Genomic DNA, 17920 nt, shown 5'->3' on the forward strand with positions numbered 1-17920 from the left:
ACAGCACGAGTTCCCTACAGAACCCCTGGATGGAGAGGAGGAAACACCAACAGAAGGGAGTCCAGAGGGGGGTATCACAGGACACTGGACGATCAAGAGGAATATAGAGGTTATACGGAACAGCACAACCCCAGGGCATATCGGGACAACAACTATGGGAGGGGAATGGGGCCTACACAGAGATATGGAGAAAGAGGAAACGCAACAGGGGATGCCGAGGAGGGAGGAACAAGAAAAAGAAGAAGAGTCTAATAGGGCAAGGTATATATAACCTAAGCCAAGCGGAATTTCCTGAAGAAGAAATGAAAGTTCTGGACCTGGGGTTGAAATATGCCCCAGATAAGGCCTTGGACAAATTTGAAACCTATATAGACCTAAAAAAAATTATGAGAAAACTCAATTTGAAGAAACATTTTGCATTAAACACAGAGGCGAGAGAGAAATCTGTACCGGTATATACCCAAACAAATTTGAAGAATAAATCCATCTTCAACCCAAACACACCAGGCAACCAATGCTTGGGAGTGTTTTGTAAAATGGTAGAGAATGACCTAAGGAAATTGGAGAAACACAATAAGAAGAAGACAAAAAACATATGGAAGACGATTAGAAATCTGGGGAAAAAAGATGTCATTATCAGACTGGCCGATAAGGGAGGGGGCCTTGTTATCTTGGATAAAAAAGACTACCAAGAAGAAATGGAGAATTTGCTAAGAGTGAAAGACACTTATAGGAAGCTACGGGGAAATCCAAAACTAGAGTATGAACAAAAACTGGAAGAATACATAAAGAAGGGGAAATTAACCAGCATCCCTAATGCCAAGGAAGCAGAATATTTAATATCTAATGCCACAAAAACCCCAGTCATATACTACACTCCCAAAATACACAAAAGGCTGACCAAGCCTCCAGAGAGACCAATTATCAGTGGAATAAATTCGTTTTTTTCACGTCTGGGGGAATACCTAGACAAATTTTTGAAACCACTGGTCCCCAAAGGCAAGTTATATCTGCGGGATAGTTCTCAACTTATAGAAGACCTACAAAATATCAAAGGTACACAGAATTACCTACTGGCGACTATAGACGTAAATTCGCTATACACTAGTATTGTACGAGGATGGGCTTACGGGTGTGGAAAAAGCACTATATGAACTCACTGATATGAAGCAGGACCAAGTCCAATATATCATTGAAGGATTACGTCTGGCCATGGGATGCAACTATTTTTGGTATGAACATCACTATTATGTACAAACAAAGGGTGTAGCAATGGGGGCACGCTATGCCCCAAGTGTTGCAAACCTCCTTATGAATATCTGGGAGGAGGAATACATATATTCCAAGAATATACCCCAACTAAAATTCTTTCAGAGGTATATAGATGACCTTATAGTCCTGTGGGATGGAACACCTAAATCCTTTAATAAATTCCTAATAGCCTAGACAACAACAAATATGGACTGACCTTTAGTGAAAAATCTGATGGATACAAGATAGAGTTTTTAGACCTGTAAATTTTTTTAAAAAAGGAGACGCCCTTAATACTAAAACTTTCTTTAAAGTCACAGATCGCAATGGCTATATATCAATTTCTAGCTGCCACCACCCCAAGTGGAAAGGGAACATTCCGAAAGGGCAGTTAAGATTACGAAGAAACTGTGACTCATTGGAAGATTTCTCCACACAAGCTGACAGACTGATAACACAATTTGTGGAAAAAGGCTACAAACAGGAAACGTTAGAAAATCTCAAGAAGGAAATTGGAAGAAGAAGAAAAACTCTATTTAGGAAACAAAAAAAGGAAATGAGGAAAATGGATGTGGCTTTCATCACAGGGTATAGTACACAATATCATGATATTGAGAAGATTGTAAAGAAATATTGGCCCATCCTACAGGAAGATAAGGTTTTATCTAACATCCTTCCAAAAAAGCCTAGTTTTGTATATAGGAGGGCCCCTAATCTTAAAAACTTCCTGGTACACAATGTTATTGAGCCTCCTAGGTCAATTAAGATCTTTGATGACCTGAAAGGATTCTATAAATGTAATAGATGTCTAGCATGTAGGGTGAGTAAGGCCCAACCCCGTAAAAGAGAAATGTTTAAATCAAGAACAGACTATAAAGAGTACAAAATACGTGAGCTTATCACATGCCGTAGCACACGTTACATACGTAATTGAATGTCCATGTAATTTACAGTATGTGGGTAGAACCACCTGGCCCCTATATGTACGCATACGAGAACATATAAACAACATTAAAAAAGGCTTCCCCAAACATAATCTCTCCCGCCATTTTGAACTATTTCACCAAAGATACCCATCGTGCCTTGTCTTTTATGGGATAGATTGTATAAAACAAAACTGGAGAGGAGGCAACATGACCACTCTCATATCTCAAAATGAAACTGCCTGGATATATCGCCTTGGGACCCTTGCCCCTAGTGGGTTGAATCTAGATCTAGATCTGAACTGTTTTATAGCCAACCCATAGGGAGCCAATTAATAAGGGGCCCAAATACAGATGTGGAGTTTTGTAAAGCAAATTCTGATGATATTTGCATTATTAAAGTAAATTAATTTTTAGGGAGCAGCATTAGAAAGCGTACAACTCACCCCTCAATTATTAACATCCAAAACTACTTTTCTCTATTGTTTTTGGGGTTTCCTCCCTCTCTTTCCTCTCTGATAATATGTATGATATGTAATGTCTCCTGTTCTCCATTTGTCCCTTGGGTCTTTTTCGATCCTCGTTTTTTGCCTCTTATTACTTTTGTAGCAGTAAGGGCAGGGGGTGTGTGATTATAGCGTACTGATGTGGAAGATAGAGGAGAGGAGTTGATGTATGTTAAGTGGGATATAGTAAGGGAATTTTTCCCAGAACACAAAAATCCCCTTAAGATATTTATAAATCTTATATACATAACCCTCTCCTTCTACTGTTTTTGAGGAAAAAGATGTTTTTGTTATCTTCATATAGGGTTAAAATATAGCCATAGGGTTATTTATATTTCGTTATCTCAATATTGTAGGGATATAGGTGTTTGGGTTAAAAAAGATTTCCTCATAATTATAAAGAAAAAAATATATATAGCCTAAAAATATTTACAGGGTAATATCTGGCATGTATAGCATGTTTCTCAATAACAATGCAGTTGCCTTATAATAATTTAGTATTTAGGGTACTGTCCAGTAGGGGCACTCTGAGAGTAAATAAGGTCTATAGGCATATACTACAGGATATACCATGTGCAATGGGCACCGTTTGTTATCCCTACCTCTATCCTTATGTGCCTTCTTAGATCACCTAATGGTTTATTTTTATATTTATGCCCCTTTTTTAAGTTCCCTCTATGACACTTGATTTTCTAAGCTGATTATGTAGGAAAATATACACGAAGGTCTCACATCATGATTGGGTGTTTCGAAGTGGGCGGAACCTCCATGGCCTCATAGATCGTAGTGTGTGGTGGCGTGGCACAGTCGCTGAGGACGTCTATGATGAAACGCGTACGACGGAGCCACGCACACTATGTCACTTCCGGCTGGCAGTCTGGGTGGAGCGCAGCTGGACGCACGCTGACTCCCCACAGTTTCCTGCATGACAACTGGAGTTTTTAATAGAATTTTTTCCTAAACATCTTTCTACTCAGTGGATGGGGGCAGCGTTTCTTTGAGCATTAAGGCTATTTCTAGTACATGTGGTTTTAAGACGCTTCTACCTAGAACCTAATAGACATACTCAATTGAACTATTTCTGTCCCCTGCACTATTTATGTTGTGGTCCTGGCCATTTTTGTCTGGCGCTCTTATATATAATGATTTATTTTAAGTAGTTCTCTTTTTATATATATATTTTTTTTTTATGGTTTTTGATGAATTTTTGTATTTTTTTATTGTGTTTTTTCTGTTTTTGGTGATTTTTGTGGCTTTTGGGCCGCTCTGTAATTAAAAACTTTTTAATTAATAAAAAGCATTTTTCTGGTGACAAAAAGTTACTGCACTATGGGAAATATTTTTTCATCCCCTTGAGGATCTACTGGCCTGCTTGTAACTGACCCAAAGAGGAAACATCTGCATAATAGAGAAGCGAAATAAGGTGGAGGACCTGGCTGACAAGCGTCTGGAAATTGAGATTTATACGCACAGTAACCCCCTGGGGGTACAGGGATCCGGTGAGTGGGGACCTGAGGGGCCAAGCACAGAAGTCACAGATTTTTTGAATGAGCACTAAATTCACCTTATCGTCTAGCCGTAAGAAGATGCGCTATATATAGGACTTTCTCCTAAGGGATTTTTTATGATATCTTGCAGACTCTTGCACATTAGAATATAAGGAATTTTGAGCACACTCTCCTTCTGCACTTTGTTTTTGCACAGGTTTATTTATCACTTATTTATTCATATTTATTTTTATTTTTATACATATATATATGTATATATATACACTTTTTTCTTGCTTTTTTTGCAATTTTTTCACATTCGATGTGGGCTCTATTTAGTATTCTACTATTTCAGGGGATCAGACTGAGATACCTGTTATACTTTTTTTGAGATTCCTAATGCGGACTGATTGTACCACACTTAATGAGGACTGAATGAACTATATAGAGTTATTTAAGTGTGAAGTTATACTGAGTTACATAAGTCAATTACTGCCCTCTTAACTTTATTGCTCCGTTTAAAATTTTCCAAATGGTCTCTATGTTTAATTATGTACTAATGATGTAATATACCTCACCAACTCAAACTATCCCTATTACATAGTACCCTCATAGATTAAGTAGGTGCATATACATAATAGGGGGTTCTTTTGGATCACATCCTGTGATAATTACCATACACCTAAGCTACATATAAGTACAGAGAATTTTTCAAGTTTCTTTGGACTATATAGTTCGGTCTTGTGCACTTCTTATAGTGTGGAGGACTCTGCGATTTCTTCCCGTCTTTGACAGGGCATAGGTTCAACATAGCAGACAAACCTCAGATCACCTCTATATAATAAGGGTGTATCCTATAACATACACTTTTGAGGTAGTGCCTGGGTCCCTATTCATATTTATATATCAGCTGTAAATTCACTGCCCCTGTGGGGGCCGAGAATCTGGGGGACGGCAGCAACCTATTATACTAAAACCTTAGGCTTTCTGTATCTGTATTATGCATACACAAAAACATGCTAATTGCCAGTGTTTTGCTGGCCTATATAAGGACTCCAATTTCTCTTATAAATCGCTGAATTATTGTCAGCTCTGTATCCTGTGTTTCTGTGTTCCTGTGTTTCTTGCTTGATTACCTGTTACCGACCCCGCTTACCCTGACCTGCTCTCCTGGCTCTGAACCCAGCTTGTTCCACAGACCTGCTCTTGTCTGTTTCAGATTGATTTTGTGTGTTTGACCCCGGCCTGATCACAACTACACCTTCTGCCTCTGCTTCTGACTGCCTTCTTGTGTTTGACCCCCGGCCTGGCTTCCGATGACGTCTCTGATTTTCCACCTGTTAAGATCTGCCAGTACCTCCAGAGACTCATTGGCTGTGACCACCTTCTCTGCTCCTGGGTGTCCACTGCTGGGACCATCGGACAGCTTCCGTGGCAGGCAACCCATGCATCTCTGGGCATAGCACCTTCTGTCTCCAACTCCAGGGGTACTCTACACTCAGCCGCAAGGGAAGCCCTCTCGTCACCTCAGCCTGCAGCCTGGTATGTGACACTCTCACAAACCCACCGTGAATGACTTGAGTGTTCCAACTCTGCAACAGAAGTGGTTAAGGGCTTTGTGAAGATTTTTTTTCAAATTGCCTCAGAACAGAAGAATGAGCAGGTCTGTAAAATATGTCATTTGTGAAGTGTGTATATCTGAATCTGAGTCATATTCCCCCTGTGTTGCCACAGATGCCTTAGAGCGCTGAGAGGATTTTACTGAGTGTGAGGTAACAGGGGGAGGAGATGAAGCTAGTGTCATTCTGACTGAAGCCTGAGGTAGCGCTGCTCTGTTTTTTTTTGGCTTCATTTTGAGGTGATAAATCCCAATAACCAATACATTAATTACCAGATGAGCAACAATATTTACCGGGGTGAAGCTGAGCCAGGACACGGTATAATATGGCAGAAACGTCCTTTCAGGAGCAGAGCTCTAAGCTGGCATGTCTGCTCAGTCAGACTCCGCCCATGAGACCCCACCAAAATAATCTTTCAAAAGCACGTTTCTCTCAATGAAAATCAGCTATCATATCTAATAAAGCAAAAAGGAGTATTTCTGTGAATAGCTATGGTGATTGCATTGGCTTTATTTGTGTCAAATAGACTACAGTATAATACCACAGAGGGGATAGTATAGTGAATTCTGTCTGGCTTTCTTTTCAAAAGAATTTTCGTGCCCGGGAATCTTCTTTTCTCTCTGTAAATTTTCTTTTCTTATTACATTTATCACACATTTCTCCCACCATTGATTAGAAAATCGTTTGTTTTTCAAAAAATTTCCAACATGTCCGATTTCTCAAATTTGATTTCCACACGCAAATCGGCTGTTGCTACAGCCCACTAATGGTGCGAAATTCATACGAAAATTCTTAGATACGATTTTCGAAAGAAAATTCTTTCGAAATTCGAACCGTGTATGGCCGGCATTACTGTTTCTTGTGTGGGGTGTTGAGACCTCTTACAATATAAGAAATGAGTCTTCACAATCACCATAAGCTAATAGAAATAGGGTTTCCCTTTGAGACTGATTCCAGATATTGATCTTGTAAAAAAACTGTTTCAGAAAATAAAAAAGCAGGGTGGAGAAGTGATGGATGCTAAGATGGCAAGTAACATGAACAATAAGTAGTACAAAATGCAGTCTTTTGGCCTAGAATAATTAAATATGGAACACTTTCCTCTAAAACGAGCATGTCCATCTTGGAAAACTGCTGCATAATAAACATCAGTCCCCACAAGCAGTAGTTACAAACCATTAAATAGGAAAACAGATGCATTTTATTTTAATTACACACAAACATTTTCTTTATTCACTGCTCTGAAATAATCAAAGAGTTTATCAAAATCATTATTTGTTTAATTATAGAGTCTGAGTACACCTGCTGGTAGATAAGTATTCTGATTATTTTTTCTAATTGTTACAATACCTGCATTATTTTTCAAAACAGAGTCCATTCCGCTTATGACATGAGCAAAATGTGCCATTTTCTCACCTAATTTCATTGAATTGGTTTATGGTCTTCATGTGTAAAGGTTTATCAGAAGTATAGTATGCAGACATTTAGAAGATAATGTACATCAAATCAAAGTGCATTTATCCTTATTGCCTCCTGTCTACTGACCTAGCCTAATCAACATTCCCCCTCCACAGATGCTATTGATCTAGTTGCCATGGTTTCAGTTTAATTACATCCAGGGCTGCACATCTTCACTGTCCTGGCAGAGTTTTCTCATTACAGCCCCAAAAATTTCCATGGGAATGTCTACGCTTGTCACTGCCCTATTTAATTCTATGGTGCACTAATGCGCAAGCACTGTCAGGACAGTAAAGACTTGCACAAGTGGATGTAAACAAATAGTGGAGCTGCAGCCACTGGATTGAGTTAAGTATGCACCTTTGGAGGGGGAGGGAGTGGGTGGGTTAGGTTAGGTCAAGAAAAGAGGGTAAAAATAATAAATTAGTTTTTGTTTTAAAGTGTACTTATCCTATAAGGTACCACTACCATGCAAAATATTGCACTCTGATAGATAAGGTTTACAATTGTACTATTTAGTATCTCTATACCTCATTTATTTAACTACTTTAAAATGATACTGTATATACATATATATATGTGTGTGTATATATATATATATATATATATATATATATATATATATATATATAAACTGGGGTGGTTTGTGGAGAAAATTATGAAGCAAATTACATGAAAAAGTATTCAATATATTGAATACTATCATTACAGATATTAACCACTTCCCACCCGGCCAATGCGTATATACGGCCGGGTGGGAGCCGCCTGCTCCTGATAGGACGTTTGGGAACGTCATTCAGGAGCAGCGGGATCGCGCGCGCGCGCGCCCGCGCAGCGGCGCGATCCCGATGTGCTCGTGTCACCCGGACACGGCACATCTCAGATCGGCAGGAGGGCTCTGTGATTGGCCCTCCTGATCACATGACGGCCGTGTCCAATCACGGCCGTCATGTGATGTAAACAAACAGCCGGTTGCTAGGCAATCGGCTCTCCTCTCCTCACACGGAAGTCACCGCTGAGGAGAAGAGAGCAGATCGCTGCAGCCGGCTGATGATCAGTGAGTATGGGCTGCTTTTTACAGCTTTTTACTCACTGATCATCAGTGTAGTGTACACACACAACACACCACACAGTACAAACACAGTCCCCACATATGTCCCCAAAACACACATGTCCCCAAAACATACATGTCCCCAAATAATAAAAACACATGTCCCTAATAATAAAAACATGTCCCCCACATATGTCCCACTAAAATCACATGTCCCAATGATTATCTGCACACATATGTACGTGATCACCTGCACACATATGTACATGATCATTTGCGTACATATGTCCGTGATCACACAAACCAATTATTATACACTTAACGGAATTTTTTTTACCAAAAACATGTAGCAGAATACATTTTGGCTTAAATTTATGACAAAATTTGATTTTATTGGATTTCTTTTCAAATAGAAAAAAGAAAATATAGTTTTTTTTCCAAATTTCCGCTATTTTTGCGCTTATATCGCAAAAAAAAAAAAACGGAGTCGTGAATAAATAACACCAAAATAAAGCTCTATTTGTGCGAAAAAAATGATAACAATTTCATTTGGGTACAGTGTAGCATGACCGCGCAATTGTCACTGAAAGAGCGAGAGCGCTGAAAGCTGAAAATTGGGCTGGGAAGGAAGGGGGTGAAAGTGCCCTGTATTGTAGTGGTTAAAATGGTTCTAAAGACACAAAAGTTTTTTTTTTTTTTTTTACTTTAACCACTTACAGACTGGACCATTTTGCTGGTCAAAGACCAGACCACTTTTTGCGATTAAGCACTGCGTCGCTTTAACTGACAATTGCGCGGTCGTGCGACGTGGCAACCAAACAAAATTGACGTCCTTTTTTTCCCACAAATAGAGCTTTCTTTTGGTGGTATTTGATCACCTCTGCGGTTTTTATTTTTTGCGCTATAAACAAAAAAAGAGCGACAATTTTGAAAAAAACGCATTATTTTTTTACTTTTTGTTATAATAAATATCCCCCAAAAATATATAAAAAAAACATTTTTTTTGCTCAGTTTAGGCCGATATGTATTCTTCTACATATTTTTGGTAAAAAAAATCACAATAAGCGATTATTGATTGGTTTGCGCAAAAGTTATAGCGTTTACAAAATAAGGGATAGTTTTATGGCATTTTTATTAATATTTTTTTTTTTTACTAGTAATGGCGCCGATCAGCGATTTTTATTGTGACTGCGACATTATGGCGGACACATCGGACATTTTTGACACATTTTTGGGACCATTGTCATTTATACCGCAATAACTGCTATATAAATGCAGTGATTCCTGTGTAAATGACACTGGCAGTGAAGGGGTTAACCAGTGGGTGGCAGTGTAGGGGTTAAGTGTTCCTAGGGGTGTGTTACTAACTGTTGGGGGCTGGGCTTTAATTTAGTGAACACTGATCTCTGCTCCAATCACATGGAGCAGAGATCAACGTCACTAGTTGCTAGGCAGAATGGAGAAATGCTGTTTACAACGGCATTTCTTCATTCGGCCGCTCCGTGAGACGATCGCAGCGTATGCCCGCGGCGATCGAGTCCGCGAGTCCCGCGACCGGACTCACGGGGGTCCCAACCAGCGCGGGAGTGCGCCACCGGCGGCGCGCTCCCGATGGCAGGGCGGCAAATTTAAAGGGACGTACAGGTACGCCCATTTGCCTGCCCGTGCCATTCTGCTGACGTACATCGGCGTGCGCTGGTCGGCAACTGGTTAATGGAGTTGTAAACCCTTGCTTATTTTTTCTTTTAAATAACAAAAATGTCATGCTTACCACCACCGTGCAGTTTATTTTGCACAGAGTGGCCTGATCTGCCTCTTCTGGGGTCCCTCGGCGGCACTAGTGGCTCCTCCCAGCTTCGAGTGCCCATGTTGGAGAAGGCTCTCCTAAAGTAGACACCCGTGCGGAAGCGCTCCCAAGTCCTGCTTTTGTGTCCATTCACACAGAATGCAGGACTCGGCCCCACCCCCGACACCCGTGTCATTGTATTTGATTGACAGCAGCGGGAGCCAATGGCTGCACTGCTATCAATCTATCTAATCAGGACATGAAACACCAGCTAGAGCTGGTGTGCTCATTCCCGGCTGGAGAAATATCGGGGTCAGCTAAGTGAAATGTAGGCTGGGGGGGGGGGCTGCAGCACCACAGAAGGTTTTCCACCTTAAAGAAGGGGTTAACAAGGGGTTAAAAGCACCCACAAAGTGCCGCTGCCAAAGGTGCTTTGGCAGCACTGCCCATTGATTTCAATAGGCAGGGCAGTGTGGTAGCGTTGGGGCGGTCCCTCAAGTGCTCCGTCCCAGTATGAAAGCACTCAGGCTTTCACACTGGGGTGGCATGGGAGGCGCTTTACAGGTGCTATTTATTGCTCTAAAATGCCTGTAAAGGGATCTTAAGGGTAAGTTCACCTTTACAAAAAAATCTGTAAGGTGGACTTACACAGAACCCCCTGCTCACCACCCTCCAGGTCTCGCTGACCTGGAGGATGGCGATCTCCTGCTTTGAGCCCTGGTGTAGCTGCCTCACGGGACCGGGGCTTAGAAATCCCCTCGACTTTATCTCTTCTTCTTCCCCGCTGACAGGATGGGCTACGTGGGTTCTGATTAGTCGGTGTCAACCATTTAGAATGCTCCAAAACTTACCTCCTGACGGGGTATGTTTTACAGATTAATAATGGGTCGGTCAGGCTAAAACCTTTTTTTTTTTGGTTTTGAATTGAGTTGGAAAAAGTTAAAAACACTTTTCACTTCTATCCAATGCTCCCAAACCTGCTGATAATGTTTTTACCAGACAGAAAATGACAAAAAGGGGCGTGGCTTGGCATTAGCTCTCAGATGCGGGGCAAAGGGCTCCACACCACCCCACACTCACGCACTCCCAACTTCACCATGGTTTGGCAGCCTATCCAGCAAGGAACATTGCAGATCTCTTAAAAAACAAGCCTGCAGCTCACAGCAGAGTGATAGGATCCAAGATAACTCCGAAATACCACGAGGAGGAATACAGTGAGTACCCACAATCAGTTCCTGAGGACTGAGGTAGGGGTTCTTTAAATAAGTGGCACTTTCACTCTTGCATCATCCATCTGAACATTTTCTTCTCTCTTCATCTGCATTTATACTCCCATCTACCTTAAACGGAACATTTACTGACTGCTCAAATGCATATTTGGTAAATCTGCTTTTGTCACCACTGTTTCAACTCCATCTGTAACCATGCTCACATTATTTTGATGTTTATTTCGCTTTTAAGCCTTACCTAAATTATGGGTTCCCTTATCTTTACAATTTTGGCCTTTTGGTCCTCTTGCAGTTTGATTGTGGGGTGAAAAGTTTTGCTCTGCTAGCTGCGTGCCTAATATTACCTCCTGATTGATTAATTGACAGATTCAAGCCATACCCAACACAGTATAAAAACAAGGTCTTCTTTATGGGGGAACACATGCAGGAGGCTGCACATACAGGGGGTTCTTCCAAAGAAGTGGGGTTCTTTAAATAAGTGGCACTTCCGCTCTTGCACTTCAGCGATTTGCACAAAGCAAACAACAGCAGACTACAGGTGACCTAATTTCCAAATCATCTCACCTTTCTCTCTGAAACATGCACTCTTAACCTCGCCTTCTTTTCACAATTGCAGCCTCTCTCCTCAAACTCTCTTTTCTTCACCCCTCTTCTCCACTCCACAATCTGTACATATCACCCTCACTTCTCCCCCCCCCCCCCCCATTACTGCACTCCTTACCTTTTTCTAACTCTAAGCCCACTTGTTAACAAACCCCCCAGGATACTGAAGCATGTCCTCTCATACAAATGGTATTCTCATATTACCTCCCTTACTCTTCTGCTTCTCCTAACCTCTGGAGATATTTCCTCAAACCCTGGGCCTTCTTTATTTAACTATACCCAACACACCCATCACCCCATTTCTTTTTGTCCCAACGCCAGGTTCCCCTTCTCCTGTGCCCCTCTGGAACGCCCACGATGTCTGCAACAAACCTCTTTGTCACTAATTCCTTTAATCTACTTGGTGTCACCAAAACCTGGCTCCACAAATTGGACACCCCTTGTCCTGCTTGCCTCTCCCAGGGTGGCCTTCTCTGGACTCACTCTCCGAGGCCTAATGGATGCAAGGGAGGGGGAGTGAGATTCCTCCTATCCCCCAGAGCACCTTCCAGGTTATTCACTCTACTCTACTCACACCTTTCCCTCCACTTGCCTAACCATCACCCATAGAAACGTTCGCAACTTCAACCCTTTTCTCCTCTATTTTGCTAGTAACCACCTCTATGACAAAATCTCTCCCCTGTCCTGCCCCAACCAAGCCACTTCCATCTACAATAAATCCCTATCCTCCACCCTGGACAAACCCGCTCACTACACGCACAATCTGGCCTCGACCCCTACAACCCTGGCAAACAGATAACACCAGAATTCTCAAAAAAACATAGCCACGCTCTTGAGCGTCTGTGGCACAAGACTTATGCCACATACACACGATCGGAATTTCGGCCAGCAAAAGACCGATGAGAGCTTTTCATCAGAAAATGCGACCGTGTGTAGGCTCCATCGGAATTTAGCTGTCTAAATTTCCGCCAGCAAAAAATTTATAGCATGTTCTCAATTTTCTAGACGGAAAAACGTTCTATCGGAAGTTCCGATCATGTGTATGCAATTCCAACAAGCCAAAAATCATGCATGCTGAGAATCCAGTATGAGACGGAACCGCTCGACCTGGTAAAACTAGCTTTCGTAATGGAGATAGCAGATTCTTCACACTGACAATTTTTTAATTATTCAATGCCACGCATTCTCTTCTTTATCATGCTAGAAGAATGAAGTTGTTTTGCTGCTCATATTCACACAGAGTTATCACAAACGTATTTCTTTGTTATTTCTAGGTATCTCCTGAATAATCTAATTTAATTTAAGACAGATCTACATAATATAAACATTTTTTTTTAAGTCCTTTTTTTTTATTTAATCCAAATTTTTGGATGATTTTATTATTTTCTTGTGCTCTCCTTTTTATTTTTTTATGTCACGTTTCCAAGACACCATTATTATCTTGTATTTTGTAAACCTGTTTAGTTTTGGTGTCCTTTGTTAATTTTGACATTGTATTTTTGAAATGTACCTGCCTACTCACCCAAAAAAAATTATATTTGCTATTTGAAGAAAAACATAGGCAAGTATTTTCTGAATCAAAAATCACAATTTATTTTCCATCATAATAACAAAATAAATATGAAGGCAACGCTGGAGAAACTGCTTGAATTTGCGAAGCCTTTGGCCTCCAAGGCACACATCAACTTTGTGGCTCAAAAACTTGTTAGCTTGAGAAGTCCATATAGAAAGGAGGTCAATCTGGTCCAGGAATCCCAGGAGAACAGGAACAGCAGTAGATGACATCTATGTCCCCAGATTCTGGTACTACAATAGACTGCATGTTCTGTCAGACCAGACTGAAGCCAGGCAATCACTTTTGACTCTTCTGTGCAGCCTTCCCTCCACGCTGCCCTGCAGCCTTCCCTGCAACCTTCCCTGGAGGCTGTGGCTCTGGAGGTGGACTTGTGGCAGGAGGAGGATGGGAGAGTGCACACAGGTGGTCGTCATCAGGTAGTTTGCCACTCAACCCCTTGTGTATGGTTGCAAAAATGATTTTCTCACATTTGCGCCATTAGCCCTCCTCCATTTTCTGTAAATTGGAGGCTATGTAGATGCTATAGACTTCTACAGCATCGAGGGGGGATTTCAAGGCCTCATTAGCCTCCTTGATGAGGGCCAGTGCTGCCTCCTCCATTTTAGTTCCCTTGCTGGGCCTTTTGTATGGCAGGCAGAGGGGAGGCACCTGAGATTGGGTGTTACTGGGCCCCCCTGCCTCCTCCTGTGTGCCAATTGCCAGAGCCTCGTCCTGGCTGAGGTTATCCTGTGTATGAAAAAGGGACATAGTTTTAGTTTTTTGTTCATCAAACACACCCAATTTTCAGCTCATGACTGTTGCAAATTTAATGTTACTAAATAGAAAAGACTATCATTCTGAGCCCACAAATTTTCATTCTTGTCACAATCATTTTTGGCCCCGACTGTCTATTGATATGTGAAACACTTTTTGTTAAATCATTAATTTCTTATCAATAATAACATATAGTTACCAACAATCATTTTCACATAAAAAATATGTATAAAAATCCTATACCTGGCTGCAACTGGTCCCCTCAATCTTTTCCTGGATAGTGATGGACGAACGTTTCGCCCGGCGGTCGTTTCGCGGCGAATTTCCGACATTCGCGGTCCGCACGTTCGAACGCCTTTTTCCGTCGTTCGCCGCGGCGGACTTACGTGTTTAATGTATACAAGAACTTTAACCTTTGGTGACACGTTTATCATGTGATACAGGACAGCCAATTGAGACATGACAGCACATGGACACTTGGACATTCCCCCTAACCTATAAATACACCCGATCCGGTGGCCATTTTACATTCTTTCTTCTGTTACGATAGGGACAGGTTCCTGTGTGGAGTAGGGAGAGATAAACCACTAGCTATTTGGTACACAAAAGTTCTTTTCAGGACTGGTATAGGTGTTAGGTGTTGATAGGTTTGCTGTGCTGCTGATTCTTGCAGCAGCCTGAGTGTCTTTTGTTAGTTTAGAGAAAGGGAAAGGACGGTGTATGCTACAGGGACAGCCAGATTAGTCTTTCATCATCATCATCATCATCATCATCATTAGCTGTTACTATCAAGGTCCACAAAAGAGCTGTTCCAGTAACCACTAATCGTTCTCTTTTTTTGCCAATTTGTATAGGGACAGGAAGGAAGCAGTGTTGTCAGGCAGTGAGGGTAATTTTAAAGACTTGCTGTTATTATTAGTTCCACAAAGGTTCTTTTCAGGACTGGTATCAGTGGTACAGTAATAGGCTTGTACATGTATAATATTCTTTCTTCCAAATATAGAAAGGATATTATACTTGACTGCTGCCCTTCTGCTGCAGTCTGCTAAACATTCACAACTCACTTGTTCCACAAAAGTTCTTATAAGGACTGGTAACTTGGTATAGGGTGCTACGGTACATAGGCTTGAGTGCGGTACAGTCTGCTGTTCTGTAAGGACCGCTATCGGTCCACAATAGATAGGGTTGACGTGCACCACTGCTGACCGCTGCCCTATACTGCAGCAGTCCTTCAGCGGTATAGGGACTGACGTACAGTCTGCTAATCACTAACACACAACCTGCTTGTTCCACAAAAGTTCTTATAAGGACTGGTAACTTGGTATAGGGTGCTACGGTACATAGGCTTGAGTGCGGTACAGTCTGCTGTTCTGTAAGGACCGCTATCGGTCCACAATAGATAGGGTTGACGTGCACCACTGCTGACCGCTGCCCTATACTGCAGCAGTCCTTCAGCGGTATAGGGACTGACGTACAGTCTGCTAAACACTAATACACAACCTGCTTGGTCCACAAAAGTTCTTATAAGGACTGGTAACTTGGTATAGGGTGCTACGGTACATAGGCTTGAGTGCGGTACAGTCTGCTGTTCTGTAAGGACCGCTATAGGTCCACAATAGATAGGGTTGACGTGCACCACTGCTGACCGCTCACCTATACTGCAGCAGTCCTTCAGCGGTATAGGGACTGACGTACAGTCTGCTAATCACTAACACACAACCTGCTTGTTCCACAAAAGTTCTTATAAGGACTGGTAACTTGGTATAGGGTGCTACGGTACATAGGCTTGAGTGCGGTACAGTCTGCTGTTCTGTAAGGACCGCTATCGGTCCACAATAGATAGGGTTGACGTGCACCACTGCTGACCGCTGCCCTATACTGCAGCAGTCCTTCAGCGGTATAGGGACTGACGTACAGTCTGCTAAACACTAATACACAACCTGCTTGGTCCACAAAAGTTCTTATAAGGACTGGTAACTTGGTATAGGGTGCTACGGTACATAGGCTTGAGTGCGGTACAGTCTGCTGTTCTGTAAGGACCGCTATCGGTCCACAATAGATAGGGTTGACGTGCACCACTGCTGACCGCTCACCTATACTGCAGCAGTCCTTCAGCGGTATAGGGACTGACGTACAGTCTGCTAATCACTAACACACAACCTGCTTGTTCCACAAAAGTTCTTATAAGGACTGGTAACTTGGTATAGGGTGCTACGGTACATAGGCTTGAGTGCGGTACAGTCTGCTGTTCTGTAAGGACCGCTATCGGTCCACAATAGATAGGGTTGACGTGCACCACTGCTGACCGCTGCCCTATACTGCAGCAGTCCTTCAGCGGTATAGGGACTGACGTACAGTCTGCTAAACACTAATACACAACCTGCTTGGTCCACAAAAGTTCTTATAAGGACTGGTAACTTGGTATAGGGTGCTACGGTACATAGGCTTGAGTGCGGTACAGTCTGCTGTTCTGTAAGGACCGCTATCGGTCCACAATAGATAGGGTTGACGTGCACCACTGCTGACCGCTGCCCTATACTGCAGCAGTCCTTCAGCGGTATAGGGACTGACGTACAGTCTGCTAAACACTAATACACAACCTGCTTGGTCCACAAAAGTTCTTATAAGGACTGGTAACTTGGTATAGGGTGCTACGGTACATAGGCTTGAGTGCGGTACAGTCTGCTGTTCTGTAAGGACCGCTATCGGTCCACAATAGATAGGGTTGACGTGCACCACTGCTGACCGCTGCCCTATACTGCAGCAGTCCTTCAGCGGTATAGGGACTGACGTACAGTCTGCTAAACACTAATACACAACCTGCTTGGTCCACAAAAGTTCTTATAAGGACTGGTAACTTGGTATAGGGTGCTACGGTACATAGGCTTGAGTGCGGTACAGTCTGCTGTTCTGTAAGGACCGCTATCGGTCCACAATAGATAGGGTTGACGTGCACCACTGCTGACCGCTGCCCTATACTGCAGCAGTCCTTCAGCGGTATAGGGACTGACGTACAGTCTGCTAAACACTAATACACAACCTGCTTGGTCCACAAAAGTTCTTATAAGGACTGGTAACTTGGTATAGGGTGCTACGGTACATAGGCTTGAGTGCGGTACAGTCTGCTGTTCTGTAAGGACCGCTATCGGTCCACAATAGATAGGGTTGACGTGCACCACTGCTGACCGCTGCCCTATACTGCAGCAGTCCTTCATCGGTATAGGGACTAAGAGTTTTGTCACAGGGTCATTTAAAAAATGACAGGCAGAGGAAGAGGCAGGCCCTTCCGCAGGGGTGGTAGGGGTAGGGCAGGAGCAACAGGCTTGAGCCAAAGTGGGAAGTTGCAGAAGGTGCGTTCAATTACTTTAAAGGATGCACCAGACTTGGTTGAGTGGCTCGCTCAGCCTTACTCTTCTGCACCCTCCTCATCCTCTCGATCTGCACCCTCTTCTTCACTCTCTGCTATGTGCACCCCCAAAGACACTACCACCAACAACACGACCACCACCACCACCACCACATACCTTCCGCTTGAGTCACTGGAATTATTTTCCGATCCATATCAAGAGGACATTTCTGATGCGCAGCCACTCTTGGTATTGGATCAGGAAGAGGAGGTAGCAACAAGCGCTACTCAGCAGTCTGACGCCAGTACCCAGATCAGCCCAAGGAGGAGGT

The sequence above is a fragment of the Lithobates pipiens genome, unplaced genomic scaffold (assembly GCF_037356315.1).
Source record: "Lithobates pipiens isolate NorthernLeopardFrog02 unplaced genomic scaffold, aLitPip1_a1.2 Scaffold_19, whole genome shotgun sequence".
In the NCBI taxonomy this organism is placed as follows: domain Eukaryota; kingdom Metazoa; phylum Chordata; class Amphibia; order Anura; family Ranidae; genus Lithobates; species Lithobates pipiens.